Consider the following 16907-nt stretch of genomic DNA (forward strand, 5'->3'; position numbering starts at 1 on the left):
ACCCTCCTCAGCCAGTATGGCTAGTAGTGAGGATGGATGGTACTACCAGTTCAGCAACAACCAGAGGGCTTGTTCCTTGCTAAAGAGTGGCTGTTACTTTTTTGGTTGTAGTCAGAAAAGATGTTTGGGATTGCATACCCGTGTGGTGTAGTGAATAGAGTGGTGGACTAGAACTCTGGAGAACAGGGTTCAAATCCCCATTTGGCCATGGAAATCACTGGTAAAGCCACTTCTTTAATATCTCACCTTGAAAGCCCTATTAGGGTTGTTACATGTCGGTTCTGACTTGATGGCACAAACCACACACACATTGCATCTTACCCTTCATCTCTTTTTTTGAGGATGTCAAAGTGGAATCCTACATATGTCTTCTTTGTCTACATATAATGATGTGTGTCTCTGCTGATGATGGATTTCAGACTAATATCAGATTTAAACAGGCACATAGAATTTTGTGTTATCTTGAAGATAAATGTTATTTTATGCGCATAATTGGGAGTAGCTCCCACTGAACTCAATGACTTTTATTTCCAAATAACAACAGATAGGTTTGGACTGTGGAGCTAGAATCTGAAACCTATCTACTGAACCCCATTTAGAAAGAGTGGTTGTTTCTTTTGTTTATAGAAATGTTGATTCCTTAGGGCATTCACATAATCATCAGCCCACTTTTTTTTTTTTTTTTTTTTTTTTTGCTGCAAATAAGTAATACTTATAACTAAGTCACAAAGACTTGTTGTATGTTGTTGTACTTGGCCTCACAGGTTAAAATGGTTCCACCTCTGGAAGTGGTCACTTTAAAAACAAAGGCTTTGCAGAGTTTTGGTGGCCTGACCTAAAGGGTGAAATTCTGTTGCTTAGTGTAGTAAGTTGCACTAGAGTTGGTGAGTCACTTTCTCCATAGGTGCCACAAGTAATATACAAGTCTTCTGAAAGTTCAGCTTATTCAAATAGACCTACTCTAGCTGCAGCTTAGCCTGCTACAGTTAGCCACAACTAGAGTAGGCCAATTTGAATCAGGGAGACCTACAGAGGAGTTGATTCACCAAATTCCCATTAATTAAATGAACCTCCTCTAGCACAACTTACTATACTAAGAAACCGCATTTCAGCCATCAAGTCCCTGTTCTACCTTATACAAAACTCCTTGCTGTCCTGCAAACCACTCAAGGTTACAGATGAATCTACCAGATTTCTTTTTTTGGCAGTCTCTCTGCTTTTATTCCAATCAGTAACCTGATATAACAAACCCACATAGGTAATATTTTCTCTAGCATGGAAATCAAGGCACAGGAGGAAAGGGGGTGGGGGGGACTCATTGTTAACTTTCTGTGTGAATAAATGGGCATTGAAAATATTTCTAAGCTGCCAGGATCCAAGACTTCCTGAAGTTATCTTTGTGCCAGAGGTTTAGAATGCTAGGGCCAAATATGATGGTGAAAAGGCTGTGGCCAACCGGGGAATCCCAGGGTGCCAAAGTCAGCCCCAGAAGGGCAGGGTGCAACCCCAGCACATGATGTTTCAGTTACGTCTCTGCTGCATTAGGTCTTTCTCCTCTGCATGAACTCCTATTTCACCTTGTGTCACCCAAGGCAGGAATCTGCTGGCACATCAGTTCACTGAAGCCAACTTTCTATTGTGCATAATGATAATGAGGAAGAATGGCTATACAGTAACTCAGAAGAGGTGCCAGCTAGTGTTTTGTTGGTTATAGTTCTTGTCCTTTTCTTGATCAAACAGCAACATCAAGTTAAACTCTTTTTTTAAAAAAAATCCATATCCCACCTTAGCAAAAACACTTAAATCAGCTTCTAAATCAGGAAAGCCACAGGTAAAACTGGCCTTCGACATCAATGTTGATCAATGTACAGGCAGGATGGGGTATTCTGTGTATCTGAATTAACACATTAAAAATCACAGGCAAAATTGCAATTTAAATATACTGCTGGAAATAATTTGGGGCATTAATATTTATTCAAAACAAAGATGGACAAGTCTTGGCTGTTGGGTCTGTGCCTCCTATGATAACTCATCATTAGCTCTGTTGGCTTCTGTTGATGGAACCTACAATCCAACAATATATTTATTGATTTAGAAGCTCCTTTAAGCTTTTTGGATAAGGTGCTAACCCCATTACAGCTCAAGCAAAGGCCTCCGCTTGGTCCCATCAAGTTCAAAAGCATGTACAGTGAGGACTTGAGAGAGGGCCCAAGGGTAGGAAACTCCTTCTCAGGAGGTGTGTCTGTGCCTTTCCCTCCTTTCCTTATACTAGCAGCTGAAAACATACCTTTTTAGAGAATGTCTTAGGAAGTCAGCTGGCACCTGACATACTAAGGTCTTTTGAAATCTAATGTAAAGTTTTCAACCCATGTTTTAAAATAATTGTATATTCTAGTTTTAAATTTCATTTGGTTTGCTTTAATTAATTGTTGGTTTTAATTTTTAAATATTCTGTGTAACCAAATTAATACACTAAAATACCACCGTACGTTCCAACTAGGAGAGAACGCTTGATAAAAATCAGATAGGATAGGCTGCTATGGTTCTTCAGAAACTGTTGGACTGCAACTCTCATAATCCTTAACCTTATACTAGTAAAAACTAGAAGACAGTTGCAATGCCAGAATGTCTGGAAGACTACAGCTGCATGATTACCTCAATTTATAACATCCAATACAAACCTAGACTTTATTGAATAGAAAGCTCCAAGACTGGTAAGAAAGTAATTCACACTCCGGATTCCTTAATTTGTGTCATTTACACCAAGTCCCTCTTCAAAAGGCTGATTCACCGGTGAGCTACTTTACTTTTCCAACTAATAGTATGCATACAGATTCACAAGCTCTTGCTCACTTGACACTATAGTTTTTGCATACAGGTGCTTGACAGCAGGCAAAAATTGTGGGCTGCTGGCTGACATAACAGTACTAATTCAAATGCATTTTGTTTGCGATTGGTTGCCTGTTTCAAGTGGTGTCTGTCGCCTTCTGCTGGCTGAAGCTGAGAAGCCAGGTCTTCTTCTCCCTTGACAACAGAGAGCCAAAGAGGACCGGCTTTCACCAGCAACAAAAGCAACTGGTAGCTTGTACGTAATTAGAGTGGGAAGCATATAAATGTTGCAGAGAGGGGATCTCAACACAGTTTCAATTTTGTGAGACCAGATTTCAAAGGGTTGGGAAAATTTTGGTGCTTTTAGAACATCAACACCCAGAAGCAACTGCTGACATAGCCAACAGTACATTTGCGAGAGTGCTAGTCCAGAGTTTCTGGAGGGTCTAAGGTTTTCCATCTGTGACACACACAAGTAGGAGAACATGGGAGCTGTAATGCAATTTCTACTGCGTTGATTCTAGCCTGCATATCAGGAAAGGCTGTGAAAGTAAGCCTGTCCTTTCCAGCATCATGGCATGTTCTCTCTTTTGTTTTAGATCAGATATCTCACAATTTTTTTTTACATGGGATGAGTACTGTCCTAAAACAATCAAGGCAGAACTCTCTGCACATTTCTTTGAGGGAAAAGGCTATTCAGCATAGAATTTATTCCAAATAAATATTTCATTTATTGACTAGATATATTTATATTCTTCCTCTCCTCCAGTGAGGCCAAGGCAACATATATTGCTTGCTCCTCTAAATTTGATCTTCAGAACAGCAACCTTGTGAGGCCGAAAGAGAATAAGAAGTCTGAAGAGAGCCAGTGAACTTCATGACCCAGTTGAGGGTTGAGCCTGAATCTCTTAGTCCAAAATATGCAGAAGGTCAGGCTACTCATACCTCTGTATAGTGATACTATGGCTGAAATTCTGTTGGAATCACCAAATGTTAAACTAAATAAATCTGTTAATATTTCAAAAGAGGCTCAGTCATCATTTCCTGCCAAAAGAGAAGAACTGAGCTTGGCGGTGGACAACAATGGCAATTACAGTGGTGCCTCGACTTATGAACTTAATTGGCTCAGGAAGATGGCTGTAAGTCGAAATGGTCGTAAGTTGGAATGCATTGAAATGCTATTAATCCGTTCCGGCCGAGGGAAAAAAATCACAAAAAAATCACTGAAAGACCGATCAGAAATGCGATTAATCCCTCCCAGCCAAAGGGGGGAAAAAGAAAACCAATCAACCGTGCAAGACCCATTGGAAATGCAAACAAGAGAAGGCAAAAAGCAATCAAACATGGAAAACCTAATACAAAGAAAAAAACACAAAAAAACAACAATCAACCGTGCAAGACCCACTGCGAATGCAAACAAGAGAAAGCAAAAAGTAAGCAAGCATGGAAGATCTAAAGCAAAAAAACACATCCCAAACCAAAAACCAATCAACCGTGCAAGACCCATTGCAAATGCAAAAAAGAGAAAGCAAAAAGCAATCAAGCAGATCGTGCAAAATTGGAAATGGGGGGGAACTAAAAAGCAAACAACCAAGACCCATCGGAAATGGGGGGGAAAATCCAAAAAGCAACCAAACTCCCCAAGATCGATCAGAAATGGGGAAAAACAAAAAACAAACAGCTGCCCAAATAGTCGTAGGTAAGGGCGTTCATAAGTCGAGGCACCACTGTATAGGTCACTCGCCAGTGTTTCTTTCCTTGGCAAGGTAGTTGAGAGGGTGGTGGCCAATCAGCTCTAGGCCCTCTTGGATGAAACCGACACCCTGCATCCATTTCGGTTGGGCTTCAGGCCACACCACGGCATGGAAACGGCATTGGTTGCCCTGCTCGATGACCTACTTAGGGAGGCTGGCAGGTGCAAAATGTCCTTGCTCGTCCTCCTTGATATCTCAGCCGCCTTTGGTATTGTAGACCACAATATCCTCCTGGGGAGGTTCTACAAGTTGGGGATTGGTGGCCTTGCCCTCACTTGGCTCTGGTCCTTCTTGGATAGGGTTGCCAGATACATGGGTACCAAAAGTAGGACATCGAAAGACAAAAAAGAGGACAGAGAAGGATGTATTGAATGTTTTATTTAACAAACAGGAAGGGGGCCTACCAAGAAACACGAGCTTCCAATTGGGAGCAAAGCAAATAAACCTGAATCTACCCTGGCCCAGCTACGGGATCCCCCAGCCACTCACACTCTGCACAGGCTCAGAGGCAACCTTGCTAATCTGAACACCCAAAGAAGGCTCTGGCACAGGCTGGGGGAAAGCAGCTCCGGGAAAGCCAAACAAGGCAGCCTCCCCTCCCCCGAGGGTCATACGGTACGTTCAAGGCTGGAGAGTGTGGGAGTTGGAGTCCCCAAAAGGGACTCTGAACACAAACAGTCCGGGTGCTCGCCTTCCCATCGATGCGCTCAGGCACTGCTTGCTCCTGCCTGGCTTGGCGGTCGTGCTGCCTTTCTGGGCTCCATGTGGGCTGGGCGGGCATGGCGGATCGCCGTGCAGCTGTGGCAGGAGGAGGTGAGGTCTGTTTTCTGGCGGCAGGTAACGGTGGGCGGGCGGGCGGGGAAAGACGGGGGGAGGGGGTCTTTCAACCTCTCCCCCTCCCATCCAAAATTATAATATAAAATATACAAAAGCTGGACACTTTAAAGGTTTTTATCTTTGCCTGCCAGACAGAGAACATTAGGCTAAAAAGGGGAACATGTCCTCCTTTTGCTGGACGTCTGGCAACCCTATTCTTGGAGAACCTTCTTCAGAGAGTCCAGCTTGGGGAGAATGCTTCAGCCCCGTGGTCCCTCAATGGTGGGGTCCCGCAGGGTTCGATCATCTCCCCAATGCTGTTTAACATCTATATGAGGCTGCTGGGGGTGGGGGTCATCCGGGGATGTGGAGCTTTGTGTCACCAATATGCGAATGATACCCAGCTCTACATCTCCTTTTTGCCATCTGCAGTGTAAGCTGTTCCGTCCCTTGGGCCCTGCCTGGAGACCATCCTACATTGGATGCAGTTGCATGGACTGAGGTTGAACCCGGACAAGACAGAGGTCTTGCGGGTGGGCAGCCCCGATGTCAGTGGTTTGGGAAACTCCCTCTCTTTTGGGAGGTTCACTCTCACCACGAATAATTTGGTTTACAGTCTGGGAGTCCATCTTGACCCTTACCATGGAGACCCAGGTAGCGTCTGGCTGAGTCCCTATCTAGACGCGGGGGGCTCTCACCACGCCGGTCCATGCGCTCGTAGTATCAAGAATGGACTACTATAATGCTCTCTATGTGGGGCTTCCTTTGAGACTGATGTGGAAGCTTCAGATGGTCCAGAACACGACAGCCAGGTTATTAACAGGGATGAAAAGACTTCATATTTTCCCCACCCTGGCTGCCTTACACTGCTTACCTATCCGAGTCTGCATCGATTTCAAGGTGTTAACTATTAGATATAAAGTCCTAAGTGGTTTAGGCCCTTGATACCCAGCAGAGCACCTTCTTCTGCCTAGTTCTACCCCATCACCCATTCCAGTCAGGCTGGGCGGCTGAGGGGCCGAACACCAAGAGAGGTCCGAAGGGAAAAAACTTAAAATCGGGCCTTCTCGGCAGTGGTTCCTGTCTCTGGAATAACTTACTTACCTGCAGAAATCCACCTGGCCCCCTTCCTAAGGGCCTTCAAGACCAACCTGAAGACATGGCTATACAGGCAAGCCTTCCCTACAGCCATCACCTAGCCTATTTATTTCCTTTTACCTCTTTTTCTTTTTCCATCTTGGACTCTGTGATTAATTCGGATTTTACCTTTAGTTTATTTTTTATGTTTTATGTAATCCGCCCAGAGTAGACACGTTCTAGATGGGCAGTATATAAGTTTAATAAATAAATAAATAAATAAATAAATAAATAAATAAGCAAGCAAGCAAGCAAGCAAGCAAGCAAGCAAGCAAGCAAGCAAGCAAGCAAGCAAGCGGAACCTCCTTAAAAAACGTGCAGAAAACCATGCATAGGACTGAGGAGTTTCAGAGGATGTATTCAGTCGCCTTTTGACCAGAGTTACAGTATGCTCTGATAGGTGGTTTATCAGTGTAGTTTTCCCTGGGTGAAATTCTCAGGGTGGTCAGGGCTAAAATTGTTTAAAAGATTAAGGATTACAAACGACAACATAGTGGTGAGAACATTTCATCAAGATTTGAGGAATCTAGGACCTGGTCCATTGAGCAGCATGAAATCATGGTGTAACAAAAAAATGGACAGAGAGCCTTAAACCATCTTGAAATGCCTGGGGGGAAAAAGGTAACAAATAAATGTAAACAACAAATGAATTAAACAACACCTAGCCTCTTTTAAAAAGAATATATGGTTCTCCCCATTCCAGATTTTTACCAACTAGCTCGATGAAGAATTTTAAATAACTAATATATATTTTGGGAAATTACGGAGGATCCTAATAAAATGCATGTGCGGGTTTTGAACATTGCGCTATCCCTATGGCTAAGCCCAGCATCATATTCTTTTTAGTTAATAAAGGCTGAACAAAGGGGGAGACAGGATGTCGCACTTTATTAAGATTCTGTGGTTAGTAAGTGTGCAGTTTGTGTACTCAAAGGACGGTACAACGATGGGGCCTAAGAGACGAGACGCCTCCTCCACCACCATCGGGCGAGAGGCGATGACAAGCTGCGACACCCTTCCCCGAGAGTTCAGCCTACTTCCCGCGAGACTGCACGACCCAACGCCTCACCCAACCCAGAAAGCAGCCTTTCTACAGGGCGCGTGCGTTCATTCCCCTCCCCTCGTGCCCAAAATGGCTGAATAGTCGAGCCTGTTCCCCCACTCAGCAACGCCGGGCTGCCCAGGGCGCGCGAGACTTTGCAAGCGCCGCCTTTTCTTTTCGCAGCTTGTCGCTGCCCGAAGAGAACCGCGTGACGTCAGCCTCAGTTCCCGCGAAATTTCGTGGCCCCGTTGCTCCCTTTAGGGTTAAAGCAGCCACTTCTCGCCATTTCGCGCCTAGGCCTACGGATTCTCGCGAGAGTTTGTCCTACGTATTATTACTAGCGTTACCTTCCGTCTGATCCTATATTACACTTGCAGACATTTTTAATAGGAGTTCAGCAGTTACAGGTAATGGAAGACTCCTCATATTATTCACCCCTTTAAATCTCATGAAAGGGATAATATAAATCCCAATTAGTCCAAAGAACCGTGACTTAAGTTTTCGCGTTTCTTTGTTTTTGTTCCTCGCAATTACCGCGATACACTGTCTTATTAACTAGACACTTTATGGATATAATAGGGTTGCGTTTCCGGATGACTACGGCGAACCGCCTTTCCTTCCCACTGCCCCATTTCGAGGGGTGGAGGGGAAAAAAAAAATCACCGCCGCGGTGACGTCACCTAAATCTCGCGCGACTCCCCCTAATTTCCATCTTTCATGTCTCGCGGGACGTTCTTTCCTCCGCCGATATCTCGCGAGATTTCTCTCTCGACCTCACTCGTTTCGCCCTCCCTCTTGAATTCTCGTCGGGTCTTTCCACAGTTATCGCGTCGCTTCTTCATCCCCTACCCGGTGGTAAGGTCTCGCGCGATTTGACTAGGGCTGAGGCTCAGGGCTGCTATTAAGATGGCGGTGGCGGGAGGCAACGGGGTACGGCACTGACACCCCCTCCATTTCTTTCCCGAAGCAGGTACTTGTGCGGTGGGGAGCGAGGGCCCCCCCACGCCGGTAGAGAAAGGGACCCGCCGGGGCGAAGACCGGCAGCGGGTGGGTGTATGGAAGCTTCGGTGGTATGGGCCGAGGGGTGGGTGTTGGGGCGGGACAATGGGGCCTCACTTTTCCCCCATGGGCGAAGGGTAGCGTTCGTTGAAGTGACGGAGCGGTTTTACCTCGGCCTTCCCGTTTAAAGGGCCCTCGAAATCGAGGGGGGCTTCTTCCGCTTTCGTACTTGGAAGCACTTCTCAAATCTCTGTCTTCCAACCCCAGCGTAAAGAGGCACGTGAGCCCAAGGCAGTGGAAGGATCTCTTTTTCCCTGTCGCCCTTTTCCCCATTCTGGTCGGTGCTCCCAAACAGGGTTTCGTTTCCTTTCCTTTTGGTAGACATCTTTGTCCTGTTTCCGCCCCTAAAGCAGCTCTTTTCAAGGCGGAGAGAGTTGTTTTCTGGTGTGTGGGACCTCTAAGCCAGGAGACCAGTTGCCATGTTTGCTTCATATTACAGTGGGTTTATAGGGAGCTGCTTCTAAGTGAGTTTACCTAAGGTAGCAGATTTTAGCTTTCAGACTATTAGTTCATGCCTGTTTTCATATTCTCATAGAAAAGTAGCTTTTATTGTTCTTGTGTCTCCCCCAAAGGTATAACTGTTTAATTTTCCTTCTTGGAATAAAGAAGCTTCTAGTATAAATCTTAACTGCTTTTGTAACAACATTATGCAAAAACTGTTTCTGTACTCTGCAGATCTCCATTTATATTGGATGTTTTTTTTTCAGGAGAGATTATGCAGAGTGCTAGTCTTCTCCCAAAAACGATTTATTTTTTATCCCATTATCTGGAATGTCAAGATCCTGAATGCTTTGTGTTTTATCCATGTATAGTTTCTGCAACCCTTGAGGAAAAACAAGGATTTGAGCATAGGTTCTATAGAAGCAAGGGAAGCAATTGACATATCAGTATTGAAATAAAAAGAACAAGCATGGTAATATGCTTTCTGTATAGATCTTTCCACATCTGTCTGTATAGATCTTTCTTATTAAAGATCTAAATCCTTTTCAAAACTATACAGTAGTTGATTTTTTCCCTTTGATTTTGGAGGTGAAAAATGTTTTCACAGAAAGCAGTAAACAATGAACAGGTTACATTTTGTCCCAAATTGAAGTACTTTAACAAAATTGTAGCTAATGTGGAAAGGAAATGTAGCAGCATTGCACTTTTTGCTTTTTTAGTAATACAGTATTGGCTATTGGTATTATTCCAAGGCTCCTTAAGCATTTAAGTATCTATAACTGTAAGCATATCATTAGTTCATAGAGCATTGTTGCCAGTAGAATTTCACAATTGGAGTATCTTGGTCTTCAATAATAAAGGGTATTGGGAGCAAGCAAGATAAATCAGTGATGAGAACTATAATAAATTGCTTAATTAGTGTTTTTGTAGATGTAGAAGACATGACTATATGTCTCAAAACTTTTCCTCAAGACGTACAAGCCGACCTAATCTAGAAAAGAGGTGTTTGGGGGAATCACGTTTAATGTAAAGCAACAGCTCATCAATTTAATATTTTTGGAAGTAATATGTTACAAAGTGTGAAACTGCAAAGTTAGCTTCTGGAATTTTGTCAAGTCTTTGGTGTATAAAAAGAGTTTCCTAGATGCTGAAAATGACAATGCAATTTGTTGAGTGTGCACTGTTCATGAGTTCTGCCCTTCTTGTGTCTGACTAGAGAAATCTTCACTCATTCCTTTTTGCATCTGATTATGGAAATGAAGACACTATATTTTGGTGTGTCTAGAACAACAAAATGGGCTACCTGCTAGTGAATTGGATAGTCCCTTACATGCATTCTGATACCTCTTTACATTGTTTAGACAGGAGGAGCTGTTAACAAAGTACAGAGTCAGCAAAGTCCTCAGCTGAATGGCTTGTTCAGAAAACGCCACTCACATTTTTGAGTAGCCCATGCTTGAAGTCCAGTATTAACATGTATGTTTTTGTTGCAGGCCCTAAAATAGTCTGGCATAAGTGGATTAGAGTGACTGAGAGACTAGAAGGCGTTACCTTTGGCTGGCTAGAGTGAGGCAAAGGTGCCAGAAAAGTGACTTGGATAGCCAGGCCAAGCATGGATTGGCTGTGATTCCAGGTTTGTACTAATTCCTTTTTGTTAAATCCTATTTTCTGTACAAACATGCACTTGTCACAATAGACATCATGTGACTTCAAAACTATGTTGCTTGCTTAGGTGCCTCAAAGCTTCTATCTGCTTTGAATAGAGATGTGGCTGTTCTGTGTAGGGTGGATGGTCTCTTGTAGCATAATCTTTTGATTATATATAAACATGATGAATAGGTATGATGAGTGTGTGTCTCCTTATGTGTTACTGGACCAAGCCTTCTATAATCTCTGACAGTTGGTCATGTTGACTGGGATAGGTGTCCAACATCTTGAAGGCTATAGACTCCTTGCTTCTGTGTGGATAGGCTAGCTCTGCTTGTCATGTGAGGACTACTGCCGCTGTATTAGTCCATACTCGCATCTCTGCATTATGTTGGAGAGAGACCTGGTCACCTTGTGAACATTGTATGATAGTTCTAGCTCAGCAGTGGCTATTTGAGTCTCAGATAGTGCCAGAAAGAGATGTTGTCTAGTGCAGTGGTTCTTAACCTTTGTTACTCGGATGCTTTTGAACTGCAACTCCCAGAAACCCCAGTCAGGACAGCTGGTGGTGAAGGCTTCTGGGAGTTGCAGTCCAAAACTCCTGAGTAACCCAAGGTTAAGAACCAGTGGTCTAGAGCAAAAACAAATTTCAGTTTCTGCATTCCAAAATCCTGAAAGCAGGCCTCTGTTTCTTGACTGAAAGGTTTGAGTACAAAAGGTTAGCATTTGAGGATAGTATGTTGGCTTATGCTCTATTTCCACAGGGATCATTGGAATGGAAGTGCAAAAAAGTCACTTTTCTTGAAAGAGTTTAGTTAACTCTTGATATCTCGTTTAGTTTACCCTTGCTATCTCTGTGAAATGATTTTGTTTTCTGCTAATGTGTAGATATATAGAGAATATTGGGCACCATAATGCAATGGTAACAGCTTTTCTTTTGTCCTCTACCCCTGCTTTTCACTAACTTTCCCACAATCTGTGTTATCTCAGTGTATAGATATGCGACTGAAGGCTAGTGAAGAGCAGAAGTGTTAATAGGTTAAGAATATAATTGCTTTCTGAGCAGAGACCAGGGCCCATTGTTTAGTGTTATTTTGAATGGAGCTTGGCTAGGTGCCTATGAAAGCTTGCAAGCATCATATGAGAGCAGTGGCCTCTTGTTTATCCTAACATCTGTTACTCAATTGTGTATTGCCTTTCTAGGTGGAAGTTCAATTAATTGTCACAATTAATATTTCTACCAATAGGTATCTTCCATGAAGTATTCCTAGTTGACATTTTAGAAGGATGAATTCTGTTTTTATTTTGCATCACTACCTTATTTTGCAATAAGGTGTCTTAGTTACTATTCAGCAATGGCACAGATAATAGTGCTTGTGTGGCACTATTGATTGTTCATAGCGCTCTGTGTATGAAATTGTTGCAGCAGGCAGATGAAGAACTTTTCCAGTGCTGTTAAGAATGAGAACATACTGTATAGCTTTCTGTCAGCCTTCTTGTGAATCCATAGCAGAAGCAAGATTCAGACTAAGGTATTTCTAACTCATAGGTCACTCTCTTTCCCACTGCATTGTTTTGATAAAGAATGTTTTCAGTAAAAGGAGATTTTGTCTCCCCATTGTTCTTAAAATGAGCAAGATCAACTAGTATGATTCTAAAGAGCTTGGCAGTTCACACAATTCGTTATCTCCAGTGGTATTTATAACATCTCACAGCCCAAAATCTGCAATGAAATTATAGTTAAAGCGGCACATGTTAGAGTCATTGAGTTAAGACATCTTTGTGCAGGAAAAGATCTTCAATCCATCTAATATAAAATTGGAACATGTACAATAGGATAAAGTTTAAGGTATTCTGTCAGTGTGTTACAAATATACTGAAGCAATTGAGTCCTTGTTGCTTTTGTAGGCAAAAAACGGACTAGATAGCATTTAATTTTATAACAATCCATGGTGTGTTCTCTGCTTCATATATTGGAATAGGCACTTTTGGTAAAAAGCTTTCTCTAGTTTTGAGAAGGGAAGAAGCGTTTGGAATCCAGACTCCTGAATGCTCATGTTCAATATATCTTACATTGCTCATCAAATTGCCGTGTTTATCAAATTCAACTTGGAATAATGCCACCTCAGTATAGCATGTCTGAAGAGCACTTAGAGTTTGTATATTGCTCATTCATAAGCATGAAGGCAAACCTGTTTGTTCTCAAGAGTCCAACCGTCCTGCATCTATCACCGTGTGTGGACAGACTGGATATGTGACCTGAAGGCATTTACATGGTGCAGGAATGTTTAAGTAGCAGGATGTTTACCTTCTTTATGGGGTGCATTCCATGTGCAATTTGAAGATACTAAAAATATGTGCTATCCTGTATTTTTAATTGATGCTGTTTAGGGATTTTGGCACAAGTTAGTTGTTTTTCTTATTTATAGGCTGCCTTTCTTCTGATGAGGGAACTCAAGGTGGCTCGCAGTGTTTAAAAATAGAATTAAAACATTCTGTTATACATTGAAAACAAACTATAATAGTAATTAGAAATATATGGAATTTTAAAACCATTTATAACTTTAAAACTTGCTCAGCTAAAAACCAGCATTCAGATTTAGTTATGGTTAAGTCTCTTCAATTATAAAATGGTTTCTATATGGATGATTAACCTGCAGACCTACTTGTTAATTTTGGTACTCAGATGAGTAAATACTCCAGCCTTTCAAGTTTGTCTGCAAGTATCAGCCACCTTAATTTAGTCTTGCATTGATAAACTGAGAATTTGTTATGGAGGTGAGAGGGTGTGGTCAGCAGCTTTCGGAAATATCCTGTGATCCCCCTAAGATGGTGTCTTGACTTGCTTGTGTCTGCAAAAATATATGCTGAAACATAGTAAGCACTCTTCTCCCACTTGGTGCATGCCTCTCAGTGTTGCCTTGTGAGGAGGAGCCAAAGTGGCTGGGCAGCATTTCATGCTGGAAAGTCTACACAAATGTAAACATTGGCCCTAGCGGAATAAAACAACTTTGTGTTCTCTGTGAGTGCATTGGATAGCTACTTTTACCCCAAGTTCTTACTGATTATAAATAGCTGCCTGATTTAGTAGTTACAGTATCACTGTCAGAGCCCGGTTTGTCCTTTGATTGTGAGACTCCTTAATTTGATGTGTCATTAAAGCAGTGTTGCTAAAACCTGATATACTTGTTGACCAGCTTGGCACATCTGGCTGCTAGGGTGATTTGCAAACCCATAAACAAATGTTCAAAGTGAGGAGATTATCTCAGTCTTCTCTTTGTAGTTATTATTCTTGCACATAAGTTTCCATTGTTACATTATTTTAGAATTACCTGAGTTTACTGCCCATATTTTAAAAAATCAGATGAACTTCTGAACATACCTTGGAGTTCCTGTGCTAATCTATACAGCCAAAGGAGGTCAGTATAAATCTTTATTTCAGACTTCATTTTTTGGAAGTCTAGGTGAGTACAGGACTGTTGAGAAGAGGTAGAAATTTGTAATACATTCGTGTATGTATTGAAGTACTCCATGATTATATGTGTGTGGCATAGTGGCTCCCCTACCTTAAGCGAGGAAAGATCACTTTCATTTTTGTTCAGAAACAGAAAAGTAGTGGGGATAGTTTCCTGCATGTTTTTAAATTAATTAATTAAGCTAGCTTCTGGACCACCTGACTTAGTGAGAACACTACTTGGAACAGTTTACATAATTAAGCAAAGCATGCAACCGACTAAATAAAAAAGAAATCAGAAAAATAACATCACAAACTAAAACAGAAAAGGCTACCTAAGATTGACACCTGATAATTAAATCAAACCAAATTACATGAGCCATAACATAATAAATTGAATATACACTAGGATAATAAAAGTAATCAATAGCTATAATTATAAATATAGCATATGGGTCTCATATAGTAGCCTAAGATTTTGCCAAAGGCCTCCTTAAGCAGTTCAGTCTTCAATAATCTTCTAAAGATCTGTCGGGAGGCAGCCTGTCTAATTTTTGATGGATGTTTGTTCCACAGTGAGGGTACCACTGCTGAAAAAGTCTGATTCCTAGTAGTATTTTTCTTTATTTGCCTCTGGGTATGCAACCTCAGTAATGCAGCCTGAGAGGAGTGGCTTGAGCATGTAGATGTTCTTGGAGAGAGTTTCTCTGTTAGGAAACAAGGTCCAAAATGTTTAGGGCTTTATAGGTTATAACTAACACCTTAAATCTGACACAGAAACCAACAGGAAGCCAGTGCAGTTGAGCTAGGATTGGGGAAATATATCAAACCTCCTAGCTTCTGAAATTAACCTGGCTGCTGCATTCTAGATTCTTTAAGGTAAGGCTCATATAGAGAGGATTATAGTAGTTAGTTCTCAAGATTACCAATGCACGGATCAAGATCTTCAGGCATCTCTTACCCAGATTGAGGTGCAACTGGACAATCTGCCTAACATGAAAAAGGGTGGTCTTGGTCATGGCTGAGATTTGGTGTTCCAGAAATACAGTAATGCCAGATCCAGAATAATGCCCAGATTGCAAACCTGGTCTTTTAGGGGGTGAGTAACCCCACTCCATACTAAATTATTCCCTAATCTGGTAAAATGACCCCCCCCCCAAGCAACAAGATTATCTCATCAGGATTCATTTTCAGCTCATTTGTTCTCATCCTGTCCATTATCGAGGACAGGCCGCATTCCAGGAGCTGAATGGCATTTATTGCAGATGTGGTGAATGAGAGATGGATGTCATCAGCATATTGATGACAGGGCACCTCAGATCTCTGAATGACTTCTCCCAGTGGCTTTATATAGATGTTAAACAGCATAGGAGAAACGATCAAGCCCCGGGGGACTCTAGAACATAGAGTCCAAGTGGTCAATAGAACCTCTCCGAGCTGAATTTTCTGGACCTAGCCATCAAGAAAGCATTGCAACCGCTGATGAACCAGGCCTCTGATCTCTAGCCCCAGTAGCCAGTCCAGTAGGTCATCAGTATCAAAAGCAACTGAGGGATCTAGGAGAACCAACAGGGTTACACTCCCCCTGTCAGATTCCTTCAAGAAATCATCTTCAATAGTGACTAGTGCCCCAGTTCAGTCCATTGGCACCTGAACATGTTTTTCATTTAGTCTGTGCTTATAGTTTAATTGTGTATACTAGCAGACTTGAAATGGGAAGATTGGGATTCAGATCTCTAGTGTAAAGCTGAGTGATATTTTAAAAACGAAATTATCTCAGACTTTTAGTTTCTTTATAATTAATTGGGCTAACTCTTAATGTGTCCTGTAGCCTTTAATGCAGTGGTCCCCAACCTTGGGCCTCCAGATGTTCTTGGACTTCAACTCCCAGAAATCCTGACCAGTAGAGGTAATGGTGAAGCCTTCTGGGAGTTGTAGTCAAAGAACATCTGGAGGCCCAAGGTTGGGGACTACTGCTTTAATGTAAGGGTGTGATTTTGATAGTTCTTGCTGCAGCATAGGCTTTCATCAGATAGTGCTTCATGGACATGTGGAAGATGAATAACCATCTGAGAACCATGTATCGAAGAACTTGGCACTGTCTGTCATACTGTAAAGTGCTTAGCTCCCGAGTGTATGCCAGCTGAAATGTTGAATGCTAGTTGTAGTACAGTACTATAATTCTTTTCTAGGATGCTCATATTTTGTTAATGGTGTGCCTGTTAAATACTTTGAGATACTGTATGTCATATTAGCTATAAGCTATTAAAGTACTTTCTTAGAGGGATGCAGGAAGTCAATGATTAGTTTTCACATCCTCACCTTCTCCATCTGTGTCTTATGTCTTTGCTGTCCTCTTCTAAATTTTTCTGAGCCCAAATGTGCTGCCAAAAACCCCTACAGCAGTGTTTTACCAGATGAATAGCTCGGCCATACAGTATTTGTGTTCTAGTAAACTCTTGTTCTGTGTGTGGGCTGCTTTTGAACACTGGTCAAATTGCAGTTAATCCAGAATGCAGCTGTTAGGTAACTAACCAAGAACAGTTACTAGGAGGCCATCTCATTATACCTAAAAGAGCTGCAGTAGCTCCTGGGCTACTTTTTAGTGCATCTGAAAGGAATTAACTCTTAGGTAGGTATGGGTTCAAATTTCCACTCAGCCATGGAAGCTTGCTGGGATGTGTGGAATTGGCAAAATCACTCCTTAAATATCAAACTTATCTTAAAA

The 16907-nt window shown here is 42.1% G+C and overlaps 1 protein-coding gene across 32 annotated transcripts in view; it reads left to right on the top strand.

Moving 5' to 3' along the window:
• The first annotated feature begins 7899 nt into the window (after nucleotides 1-7899).
• The window catches only part of HUWE1 (HECT, UBA and WWE domain containing E3 ubiquitin protein ligase 1), a 133401-nt gene continuing 124393 nt past the window's right edge, over nucleotides 7900-16907 (top strand). For 18 of the 32 annotated variants that reach the window (XM_020792979.3, XM_078386525.1, XM_072991397.2 and 15 more), the window contains exons 1-2: nucleotides 8399-8548; nucleotides 10572-10711. The gene's annotated coding sequence lies outside the window, so the exon portion shown is untranslated. Of the gene's footprint in view, nucleotides 7986-8333; nucleotides 8549-10571; nucleotides 10712-16907 lie in introns of those variants that run through there. The other 14 variants (XM_078386519.1, XM_078386527.1, XM_078386530.1 and 11 more) reach the window with 11 other exon arrangements.

The sequence above is a fragment of the Pogona vitticeps genome, chromosome 2, assembly GCF_051106095.1.
Source record: "Pogona vitticeps strain Pit_001003342236 chromosome 2, PviZW2.1, whole genome shotgun sequence".
Taxonomy (NCBI): domain Eukaryota; kingdom Metazoa; phylum Chordata; class Lepidosauria; order Squamata; family Agamidae; genus Pogona; species Pogona vitticeps.